The sequence below is a fragment of the Hemitrygon akajei genome, chromosome 19, assembly GCF_048418815.1.
Source record: "Hemitrygon akajei chromosome 19, sHemAka1.3, whole genome shotgun sequence".
Lineage (NCBI taxonomy): Eukaryota > Metazoa > Chordata > Chondrichthyes > Myliobatiformes > Dasyatidae > Hemitrygon > Hemitrygon akajei.
Window position 1 is genome coordinate 3,999,191 of NC_133142.1, and position 11,640 is coordinate 4,010,830.

Sequence of the window (11,640 nt, forward strand, 5' to 3'; positions counted from 1 at the left end):
CTGTGGGAGGAGCCACAGGAGCAGTCAGCAGTGGGGGGTGTGTCCAGACAGGTATATGTAGTTCACCACAGGTGTGTTCTTTGATTATGTTGGCGGCTCTACTGGGGCAGTGAGAAGTCTAGGCGGTGTTCACGGAGGGTAAGCTGGTTTCCGTGTTGAGCCGTGTTACAACTCTCTGCAGTTTCTTGTGATTACAGTTGCGGTAACAAGCCATGATGCATCTGGATAGGACGCTTTCTATGGTGTGTCGATAAAAATTGGTGAGGGTCAGAGGGGGAAATGTCAAATTTCTTTAGCCCCCTGAGAAAGTAGAGGTGGTGTTGAGTTTTCTTGGCTGTGGGCTTGGAGCAGGGCAGGCTATTCAGTTTGATCCTGATTCATCTGTACACTAACATTTTCTACTGGTCTTATCTCTGCTTCGTAGCCCTAACCCTACAGAAAGCCACACTTCTGTGAAATTTCCAATTAAAGTATTCACAAACTTTTGCCATAGGGTTGTTCAAAGTGATTTTTTTTTAAATCAAAGTACATATATGTTACCATATTCCATCTTGAGATTCATTTTCTTGCAAACATGCACAACAAAAATAAAGAAATGCAATAGAATCTATGAAAAACTATATTTAAACAAAGATGGACAAAAAACAGTATGCAAAAGAAAACAAATTATGTCAGGTTTTCCCAATCTGGGGTCCACAGACCCCTCAGTTAATGGTAGGGGTCCATGGCATAAGAAAGGTCGGAACCCCTGGATTAGGAAAATAAAAATAGCATGAAGAACATGAGTTGTAAAGATCCCTTGAAAATGAGTCCATAGCTGGTCGAGTCAGTTCAGTATTGAAATGAGTGAAGTTATTCACCCTGGTTCAGGAGACTGATGGTTGAAGGGTAAAAGCTGTTACTGAACCTGGTGGTGTGGGACCTAGGCTTCTGTACCTTCTACCCGATGGTAGTGGTGAGAAGAGGGCCTGACCTGGAAACTGGCATATCAGCCTGCCGAGCCTGTACTAACTATCAACCACACCACCAATCTAGAATCAAAGCCATTTTTCTTATCCTCACATTTCAAAGACTCAGAGGTTAATTTATGATCTAAGTATGTATGCAGTTTACAACTCTGAGCTTCGTCTTCTCCTGAGCCACACAAACCATGGAATCCAGCACAAAAAATATCATGCAAATGGCACAAGAAAGAATGATAACACAATCATCAACCCCCCCGCCCCCCATGGGCAAAAGGCAACAGGAACAACCACCAGACCCTCCCCTCCACAAAAAAAACTAATAAATCACGCTAAACAGCAACAACAAAGAATGGACAAAAACACAGAAAATTAAAAAAAACATAAACCTGAAATTCAATCCATAAATCACAGAACTTTGGTAACATCCTCCATCAGAATCGAGGGAGAGAGAGATCACTCAAACACAGACAGTGTCCCCGTGGAGCAGAGAGCGATGGGACATCACACACACACACCTTCCTCAAAACTTCCATTTCTTCCCCTCACCCACACACTGGGGGCAATTCACACATCAACTCTCAAGTCTTCTTACCTGGGAGGAAAGCAGAGAAGCCAGGGTGGAACCCACATGACAGCAGCACCGTGAGCTCTGCTGTGCAGGAAAGAATTCCCAAATTTAGATTGGGTTGGGGAAATGCTGCCTGCCATATCTATCTATCTCTCTCTCTCTCTCTCTCTCTCTCCCCCCCCGTACTCCCCTCATTCTCTTCTCCCTCTCCTCCCACCTCTTTCTCACACACACACACACTTTCTTCTTTCTCTCTTTATCTTTCTTTCTCCCTCCCCTCAAACTCGATCTCTTTCTCCCCACTCCTTCCTTCTCTCTCTCCCCTTTCTCACACACTCTCTCTTTACTTTCTTTTTCTTTCTCCCCTCTTTCTCTTCCTCCCTCCCTTTCCTCTTTTTCTCTCTCTCTGTCTCTCTTCCACTCATTCCATCTCACATCACTTCTTGATAGAAGGTAGTAAATGGTTGCCTGTAGTGTTGTGCAGGGAAGAGTGTGAGTGTGTGTGTGAGTGTGTCTGTGTGTGTGTAAGCCTGACCTTCCTGAACCGGCTGCTTCTTCTGGGCCGTCCCCATCCTGACTGGACCCACAGTGGGCTATGGTGCTCTGGAGTAGGTGGTAGGTGGGTAGGTGTGAGTACAGTGGGCCGATGACTGGAATTTACACGCACCATGGAGATTTCAAAAGGTCATATTTCACCTGAGGGCCCCACTTTGAGTACTCCTTCATCCAAAGGCACAGATCACTATCAGAGATTCACATGAAAGATTTACAGAGAGTTTGAGTTTAATGATGCCTCTCCCATTTTAGTTCTTGTTGTGGTTTTTAATGTTTTCCATTTCACTTAATTTTAATTTAAAACATTTTTGACTAATCCTGCAATAGAACAGTTTATAGAATCCCGGATTGACGAAGAAGGCCATCCTACCCATTGAAATCGTCCCATCCTGTACTTCATGTCTGTACACTGCAAGACGCAGACTACATTCTGACGCAGGCTGATCAGTAACAAAGCATTTATAAGACCCTAAGACCATAAAATATAGGAGCTGAATTAAGCCAATTGGCCCATCGAGCCTGCTCTGCCATTTCATCATGGCTGATCCATTTTCTCTCTGAGTCCCAATCTCCTGCCTTCTCCCCGTGTCCCTTCATGCCCTGATTAATCAAGAATCTATCAATCTCTGTCTTAAATATACCCAAAGACTTGGCCTCCATAGCCACCAGCGGCAACAAATTCCGCAGACTCACAACTCTCTGGCTAAAGAAATTCCTCTGCACCTCCATTCCAAAAGGACTCCCCTCTATTCTGAGGCTGGGTCTTCTTGTTTTAGACTCTCCCACCATAGGAAACATTATCTCCACATCCACTCAACTGAGGCCTTCAACATTCGATAGGTTTCGATAAGGTCACCCCTCATTCTTCTGAATTCCAGTGTGTAGAGGCTCTGAACCATCAAACGCTCTTCATATGACAAGCCGTTCAATCCCAGAGTCATTGGGAACCTGCTTTGAACCCTCTCCAATGTCAGCTCCGGAAAGCGGCCCAGTCCATCACAGGCAAAGCTCTCCCCAGCATTGAGCATATCTGCATGGAACGCTGCCACAGGAAGGCAGCATCCGCCATCGAGGACCCCACCATCCAGACCGTGCTCTTTACCACTGGGCAGGAGGTACAGAAGCTTTAGGTCCCACAGCGTCAGGAACAGTTATTACTCTCCAACCATCAGGCTCCAGAACCAGTGTGGAGAATTTCACTCACCATTAATCTGAACTGATTCAATGGCTTACAGAATCTTTACAATTTTATTTTATTTATACATTTTGTCATCTTTTGAACATTGGTTGTTTGTCAGTCTTTGTCTGTTTATGTATATTTTTTTTGTAAATTCTATTGTATTATTTTTCCTGTAAAGCCTGCAAGAAGTGAAACTCAAAGAACATATATAGTAACATGCAGTGAAATGGCCACTTTATTAGTTACACCTGTACACCTTCAAATATCTAATCAGCTAATCACGTGGCAGCAACTCAATGCAGAAAAGCATTCAGACATGGTCAAGAGGTTCAGTTGTTGTTCAGACCAGGGAAGAAATGTGATGTAAGTGACTTTGACCATGGAATGATTGTTGGAGTCAGAGTGGTTTAAGTTTCTCAGAAACTGCTCCTCAGAAATGGTGTGAAAAACAAAAAAAAATCCAGTGAGCAAAAACGCCTTGTTAATGAGTGAGGTCCGAGGAGAATGGCCAGACTGGTTCAAGCTGACAGGAGGGCGACAGTAACTCAAATAACCTCTCGTTACAACAGTGCTGTGCAGAAGAGCGTCTCTGAATGCACAACACGTCGAGCCTTGAAGTGGATGGGCTACAGCAGCAGAAGACTGCAAAGATAGACTCAGTGTCCACTTTGTTAGATACAGGAGGTACCTGATAACGTGGCTACTGCGTGTATATCCATCTCCACGGTTTTTAGAATCAGCTGTAACTGATGGTAATTGAATGACAAAGTTCCTGATGACAATAAAGTGAAAATGGCCAGCAAACGGAATTCAAGATGTCAGTTTTAAATTGGAAGCATTGATTGTGAGTTGGATATTTGTTTCTAGAAATCAAGGATAACTCCAAACTATTTCAAATATGGCTGTGAGATCTTTGGTGACCACTTGGAAGGACTGAAGGCTATCATTGTCTAATCTCACACAGTGTGATTCTCCCTCAGTACCACCCCTCCCACAGTGTGACCCTCCCTCGGTACCACCCCTCCCACAGTGTGACCCTCTCTCGGTACCACCCCTTCCACAGTGTGATCCTCCCACAGTGTGACTCTCCCTCAGTACCTCCCCTCCCACAGTGTGATCCTCCCTCAGCAATGCCCCTCCGACTGTGTGATCCTCCCCTTGTAACAACCCTCCCACAGTGTGAAGCCCCCTTAGCATTGCCCCTTCCACAGCGAGACCCTCCCTCAGCAATGGGCATTCCACGGTGTGAAGCTCCCTCAGCAATATCCCTGGACACTATAGTTCTGTACGTCTCATTATTGGCGAATGTAGAATCCAGTTGAATTCTTCAGTCATTAAAGGGTTAATCTGGGGGCTCCTCAACATTGAACAGAGCTGAGGGAAGAACAGGTAGAGTTGACATGAGACTGAAAGAGTGCAGAGGATGTTGCCAGGACTTGAGGACTTGAGTTATAGGGAAAGGGTTGAATAGGTTAGCACTTTATTCCCTGGAGTGAAAAAGACTGAATGGGGATTTGATCGCCGTGTACAATATTATAGATAGAGTAAATGTAAACAGGCTTTTTCCACTGAGGTTGGTTGAGACCAGAACTAGAGGTCATAAGTTAAGAGTGAAAGTTGAAGTATTTAAGGGGAACCTGAGGGGAAACTTCATTCAGAGGGTGGTTTGAGTGTGGAATGAGCAGCCAGCTCAAGTGGTGGATTCAGGTTTGGATAAGTACATGGATGGGAGGGGTATGGAGGGAATAGTTCAAGTGCAGATTGATGGGACGGGGCAGGATAGTAGAACAGCACTGATTAGATGGGCCAAAGGGCCTGTTTCTGTGCTGCAGTGCTCTATGACTCAATCTGATGAACATTCCACGAATTGGAAGTACAAGTGTATTTATTAGTCGTGAACAACAGCCAGTGACCAGGAAGAGGCCATTCACCCTTTGAGCTTATTCTACCCTCTAACCTCCCACCCCCCCCCCCCCCCCCCCCCCCGCTCGTCAGACTGTGGCTCAACTATTGCATGTGTGCTTTGATTTGGCTCACGTGATAAACTCGCCATGGGAGACCTGGATAATACAGTAACCGGTGAGTATCTGTTAGACATTAAAGGTTTGCGGAACGGATGGTTTAACTGCCTCTGACTAACCGATTGGCCCCAAATCCAGCCTCAGTCTGTGTTTACCTTGCAAACGATATAAAACATGGACCTTGCTTCTTGAAGATTCACAGACTGTTTTACAATCCCTCTTTTCATATTGAAGCCACAGGCTTATTAAAGTATTGTGACAGTTTAATCATTAATCTCTCTGCTTTCACGTCCTAGTCAAGTTCATTTTTATCACAGGCCCCTTCATGTCATGGTGTGCCTTCCGGAGTAAAGCTGATGTCGACCACCGTGCCTCTGCTCTGGATATTATCTCGCTCTGCCCCACCAGCGGAAGCCTGCCTCACACCGAGGTGTCGTTACCACATCAGGATAAGAGGAACGTATCAGCCTGTTTCCCCCCCACTCCAACTCTTAATTTTTCTGTAGATGGAATTTTACAAGCCTCGCCAGGCACCGCAGCCTCAATATTAATAGAAAAAGACATCAATAAAAGTGCAGCATTTAACAGCTGTGGACCAGTGTGGTAACCGTGGGCAAGGCAGTGAAGTCCAGCTGTAAACTCAGCCAGCTCCATCATGGGCACCAACCGCTGTAGTATCCAGGACATCCTCACAGAGCGATGCCTGAAAAAGGCAGTGTCCATCATTAAGGACCCTCATTACCCAGGACATGCCCTCCTCTCATTGTTACCATTGGGGAGGAGGTACAAAAGCCTGAAGGCGCACACTCAACGATACAGGAACAGCTTCTGCCCCTCAGCCATCTGATTTCTGAATGGACATTGAACCCATGAACACTACCTCACTACTGTTTTTTAAAAATTCTTTTTGGACTGGGTATTTAATTTAACTATTTAATATACGTATGTGTGTGACTGTAATTCCTAGGTTTTTTTCTATATTATTATGTATCACATTGTACTGCTGCCACAAGGTTAACAAATTTCACGACGTATGCCAGTGATATTAAACTTGTTACGGATTCCCTGTCTGGAGTGACAGAAGAATGCAAGAAGTCGGAGCAGGAGTAGGCCATCTGGCCCATCGAGCCTGCTCCACCATTCAATAAGATCATGGCTGATCTGGCCATGGACTCATCTCCACCTACCTGCCTTTTCCCCATAACCCTCAATTCCCCTACTATGCAAAAATCTATCCAACCTTGTCTTAAATATATTTACTGAGGTAGCCTCCACTGGTTTATTCCCCAGACTCACCACTCTCTGGGCCACATCTCAAATGGCAATGAATCGGAATACAGAAAGGAGATAGCTTCATGACATGGCATCGCGACAATAACATTTCAACATCAACAAAATAAAGTTGCTGGTCATTGACTTCAGAAAGGGGTTTGAGGAGGGGAGGCGGGTGTACAGGCTCCTGTCTACATCAGCGGTGTTGAGGTTAAGAGGGTTCAGAGCTTCAAGTTCCCAAATGTGAGCATCACCAATAGCTTGTCGTGGTCCAACCACGTAGACGTCACAGTCAAGTAATCTTGCCAATGGCTCTACTTCCTCTGGAGGCTAGATAAATTTTGCATGTCAATAGTTCAATAGTTCCATTTAATATCAGAGATTGTATACAAAAAACAAATTCCACAGACATCCCCAAAATAGAAGAAAAACCCCCAAAGAATGAATGACAGAGAAAAAAGACGCAAGAACCCCAAAGCCCCCTGCCACCCCTATGCAAGCAGTGTTAACCCTCCCCCAAATTATTCTAGCATAAAGCTTCAGCTTTCCCACCACCCACCAGGCAAACAACAGCAAAGATCCCAAAGAGAGACCATGACCTACAGGCCATCAAAAACTAACTGTTCACTCCAACATTTCGACATCCCACAGGCTCTCTCTCTCTCTCACTGACAAGGGAGAGACAGATCTCGCTCCTTCCACAGTGACAGGGGAGACAACAGTTGCTATTTCGGTGTTACAGTCAGTCTGAAACACTGCTTTTTAAATCTTGAGTTCCCCGACTCGAGGATCGGCAAACTGATTACCGAGTGCACAGCCCTCCGACAGCCACTCTCGCTGTCCTTGATGTTCCGGCTCTCGCTACGCTTCAGTATGCGACACCCTTGAGAGTTTGTGTCCACAGGAGCACGCAGGCCCCAAAGCTGCCCGACTTCAGGCCCAACCTGGGCATACTGAAACACGGCCGATTGGTCAGCTCCAAGAATGGGAACACGTTAACGTGCAGAACCGCGGTTTGTGAGTGCAACCAACTTGTACCAATTTTTATCGATGTATCATAGAAAGCATTCTACCTCAATGCCTAACAGCTTGGAATGGCAACTGCTCTGTATGTGACCCCAAGAAACTGAAAGAGTTGTGGGCACAGCTGAGCATGAAACAGGTACATCCATGGACTTGTCTGTTCTTCCCACTGCCTCAGTAAAGCAGCCATCATTATCGAAGGCACCATCCATCTTGGATGTTCTCTCTTCTCCCCTCTCCCATCAGGAAGAAGATACCAAAGCCTGAAAGCACGTACACCAAGTTGAAGGACAGTTCTATTCCACTGTCGTAGACTATTGAACAGTCTCCCAGTATGATAAGATGGACTCTTGACCTCACAGTCTACCTCATTATGTTATTGTTCGCCTGCACTGCGCTTTTTGGTAGATTTTACATTTACTCTGCATTGCGATTGTTCTGCCTTATTATAAGACCATAAGGCCACAAGACATAGGGCAGAATTAGGCCACTCAGCCCATCGAGTCTGCTCTGTTATTCCATCATGGCTGATTTATTATCCCTCTCAACCCCATTCTCCTGCCTGCTCCTTGTAACCTTTGACACCTTAACTAATCAAGAACCTATCACCCTCCCCTTTAAATATGCCCTCCATAGCCATCTGTGGCAATGAGTTCCACAGATTCACCACCCTCTGGCTAAAGAAATTCCTCCTCCTCTCTGTTTTAAAGGGATGTCCTTCTATTCTGAGGCGGTGCTCTCTGTGTTTCATTCCACATATTCACCACTCTCTGGGCTGCATCTTAAATAACAATGAATCGGAATACAGAAAGGAGATAGAGAACTCCATGACACGGCGTTGTGACAATAATCTTTCAATATCAACAAAATAAAATTGCTGGTCATTGACTTCAGAAAGGGGTGAGGGGAGGAGGTGGCATGTACATGCTCCTGTCTAAATCAGTGGTGTTGAGGCTGAGAGGGTTCAGAGCTTCAAGTTCCCAGGTGTGAACATCACCAATAGCCTGTCATGGTCCAACCACGTAGACGTCACAGTCAGATCTCTGGTTGTCGACTCTCTCACTCTCAGAAACATTCTCCCCGCATCCAGTCTATCTGAGGCCCTCTGTAGGTCAGGTTTGGCCATGGATATTGCGTCACAGCTGTTCAGCCAGGGCAGTGTGTGTGATGTGGAGAGCAAGCTGTTGCCCATACAGCAGGCTCCCCCTCTCCATGCAGCTGATGAATCCAAAAGACCGATACAGTTTGGCATCAGCAGCATCATCGGAATTGCCAGTCAGTGTTGAACTCAACATAGGACTGCCGTAGTGACTCCAGCTCCGGAATTTTCCCTCTGGGTTTACTTCCGAATCCTTCCCCATGTGTGTGTATAGCGACAAGGCAGTGGAGATTTGAGCTCAGAGTTTTCCTTCTCCTAGATGACCTGCCAAACCCCATCTGCCCGAAGCGACTGGTTTTAAGGTTCCAGTTACCTGCCTTTGCTCTTAGCTCAGCCACACGTGAAGGCCAGGAGCTGGACTTGATTCTCAGAGGCTATTTCAGACACACACCATTGGAAGTATTTAATAGCTTGTGGGAGCTTGCCTGGCTGCAACGAGCTTAAGGAACCTCCACTCTATGTAGTCCTTTCAATGAGAAAGGCTTCAGTGAGATCCCCCCTTACTCTTCTACACTCGAGCAAGTAAAAACCTAGAGCCACCAAACACTTGTCACACATTAACCTTATCATTCTTGTAAACGCCTCTGGATCCTCTCCAATGCCAGCTCATCTTTTGTTAGATAGGGGCCCAAAACTCCTCGCAGTGTGGTCTGACCAGTGTCTTATCAAGCCTCAGGATTACATCATTACTTACATATTCTAAATGAATGCCAACATTGCATTTGCCTTCCTCACCATCGACCCAACCTGCAAATTAACCCTTCGGGAATTCTGCATGAGGTCTCCCAAGTCCCCTTGCATTTATGATTTCTGAATTTTTCTCCCCAGTTAAAAAAATAGAATACACCTTTATTCCTTCTGACAAAGTGCACAATTATACTCTTCCCTACACTGTATTCCGTCTGGCACTTCTTCTTCTTCATTCTCCTAATATGTCTAAGTCCTTTTGAAGACTCACTGCTTTCTCAAATGTTCCCTCTCCCCAGCCCACCACCACCCATCATAAACCCATCAATTCTGTCATCTGCATCATTGATATACAATGTGAAAAGAAGTGGTCCCAACACCGATCTCTGTGGAACACAACTAGTTACCGGCAGGCAACCAGAAAAGGCCCCCTTCATTCCCACCCTTAGCCTCCTGCCGGTCAATCTTCTATCCTTGTTAGTATCTTTCCTGTAACAACATGGGCTCTTAACTTTGTTTAGCAGCCTCTTCTAACTTAATTTAGTGTAATGATTTGATTGGGTGGTGAGGTGGAGCTATGGGACGCTCCTTCCCTCCGCTAGCCTACAGGCCACCCTTGGGTAAGGTGTAGCACCTGCTTAGCCCCCTGATCAGGGTCACGTGGAGGCATGGGAACGGGTAGTGGATGGTCGTATGAGCAGCTTTAGTGCTTGCTTTTATTAGTGGAGGCATTGAGTTCAAAAGTCAGGAGGTTATGTTACAACTCTGGGCCACATTTGGAGTACTGCATATAGTGGTTGCCCCACCACAGGAAGGATGTCGAGGCTTTGGAGAGGGTGCAGAAGAGGTTTACCAAGATGCTGCCTGGTTTAGAGGGCATGTGCTATCATGAGAGTTTGGATGAAGTTTGGTTGTTTTCTCTGGAGCACCAGAAGCTGAGGGGAGATCTGGTAGAAGTTTAGAGAGGCATAGCTAAAGTGATGGAGAGTATCTGTTTCCCGGGTTGAAATGTCTAAAACCAGAAGGCAAGCTTTGAAGGTGAAGGGGGGGGGGGTAAGTTCGAGGGGGATGTGAGTGTAAGTTTTTTACTCAGAGAGTTGTGGATGCCTGGAATGTGCTCCCTGGTATGGTGGTGGAGGCAAATACATTAGAGGCTTTAAATAGGCACCTGGATGTAAGGAAGATGGACAGATATGGACAAGGTGTGGGTAGGAGGGATTAGTGTTTAAGTGCTTCTGGTTTGTTTTTTAGCTGGTTCAGTACAACATTGTGGGCTGAATGGCCTGTTCCTGTGCTGTTCTGTATTCTATGCTCTATATCACAAGTCCTGGTTTTGAAACTACTGACCCCTGGTAGTCTCTGTGAAGAGTGTTGATAATGGCTGGGGTCACCCCTCTTGTAAAGACACTGCCCAGAAGAAGGCAATGGCAAACCACTTCTGCAGAAAAACTTTCCAAGAACAATCGTGGCCATGGGAAAGGTCATGATCGCCCAAGTCATACAACATGGAACAGAACGAACGAATGAATTGATCAGTATGGACGGTATGCAAAGCAAACTTTTCACTGTGTGTCAGTAAATGTGACAATAATAAACCAATACTTCCATTACTTCTGTGGCAGGGGTGAGATCTGGACATTTGGGGTTGAAGCCCCATCTTCGGAGACCTGAGCCCTAGGTCAAAACTGACAGCAGGCACAGGTCAGGACCAGTTTACTGCCTGAACGTGGTGCTTCGTATCTGACATGCAATCTCACGCCATGTACCCTCATCCTTTCTTTATTAAATATTTACCAATCTCTGACGTGAAGCTAATTGGAAGATATGTGAGTACACAGAAGAGAGTTTCAGTTTCCACTGTCCTCTGTGGTGGAGTTTCTCTGAACTTCACTCCTCACACCTCAAAATCAAAGTAAAATTATTATCAAAGTGCGCATATCTCACAATATACTACCGTGAGATTCATTTTCTTGTTGATATTTACAAGAAAAATAAATACAATAGAATTTATGAAAAACTATACTTAAAGACTGACAACCAACGTGCAAAAGAAACTTAAAGTTCAAAGTAAATTTATCAGCAAAGTATATACGTTTATGTCACCATTTACAAGCCCGAGATTAATTTTCTTACAGGAATTCAGAGCAATAGAGTCAATGAAAAACTTCACGTGAAGACTGACAAAGAACCAATGTGCAGAGGAAGCTGAA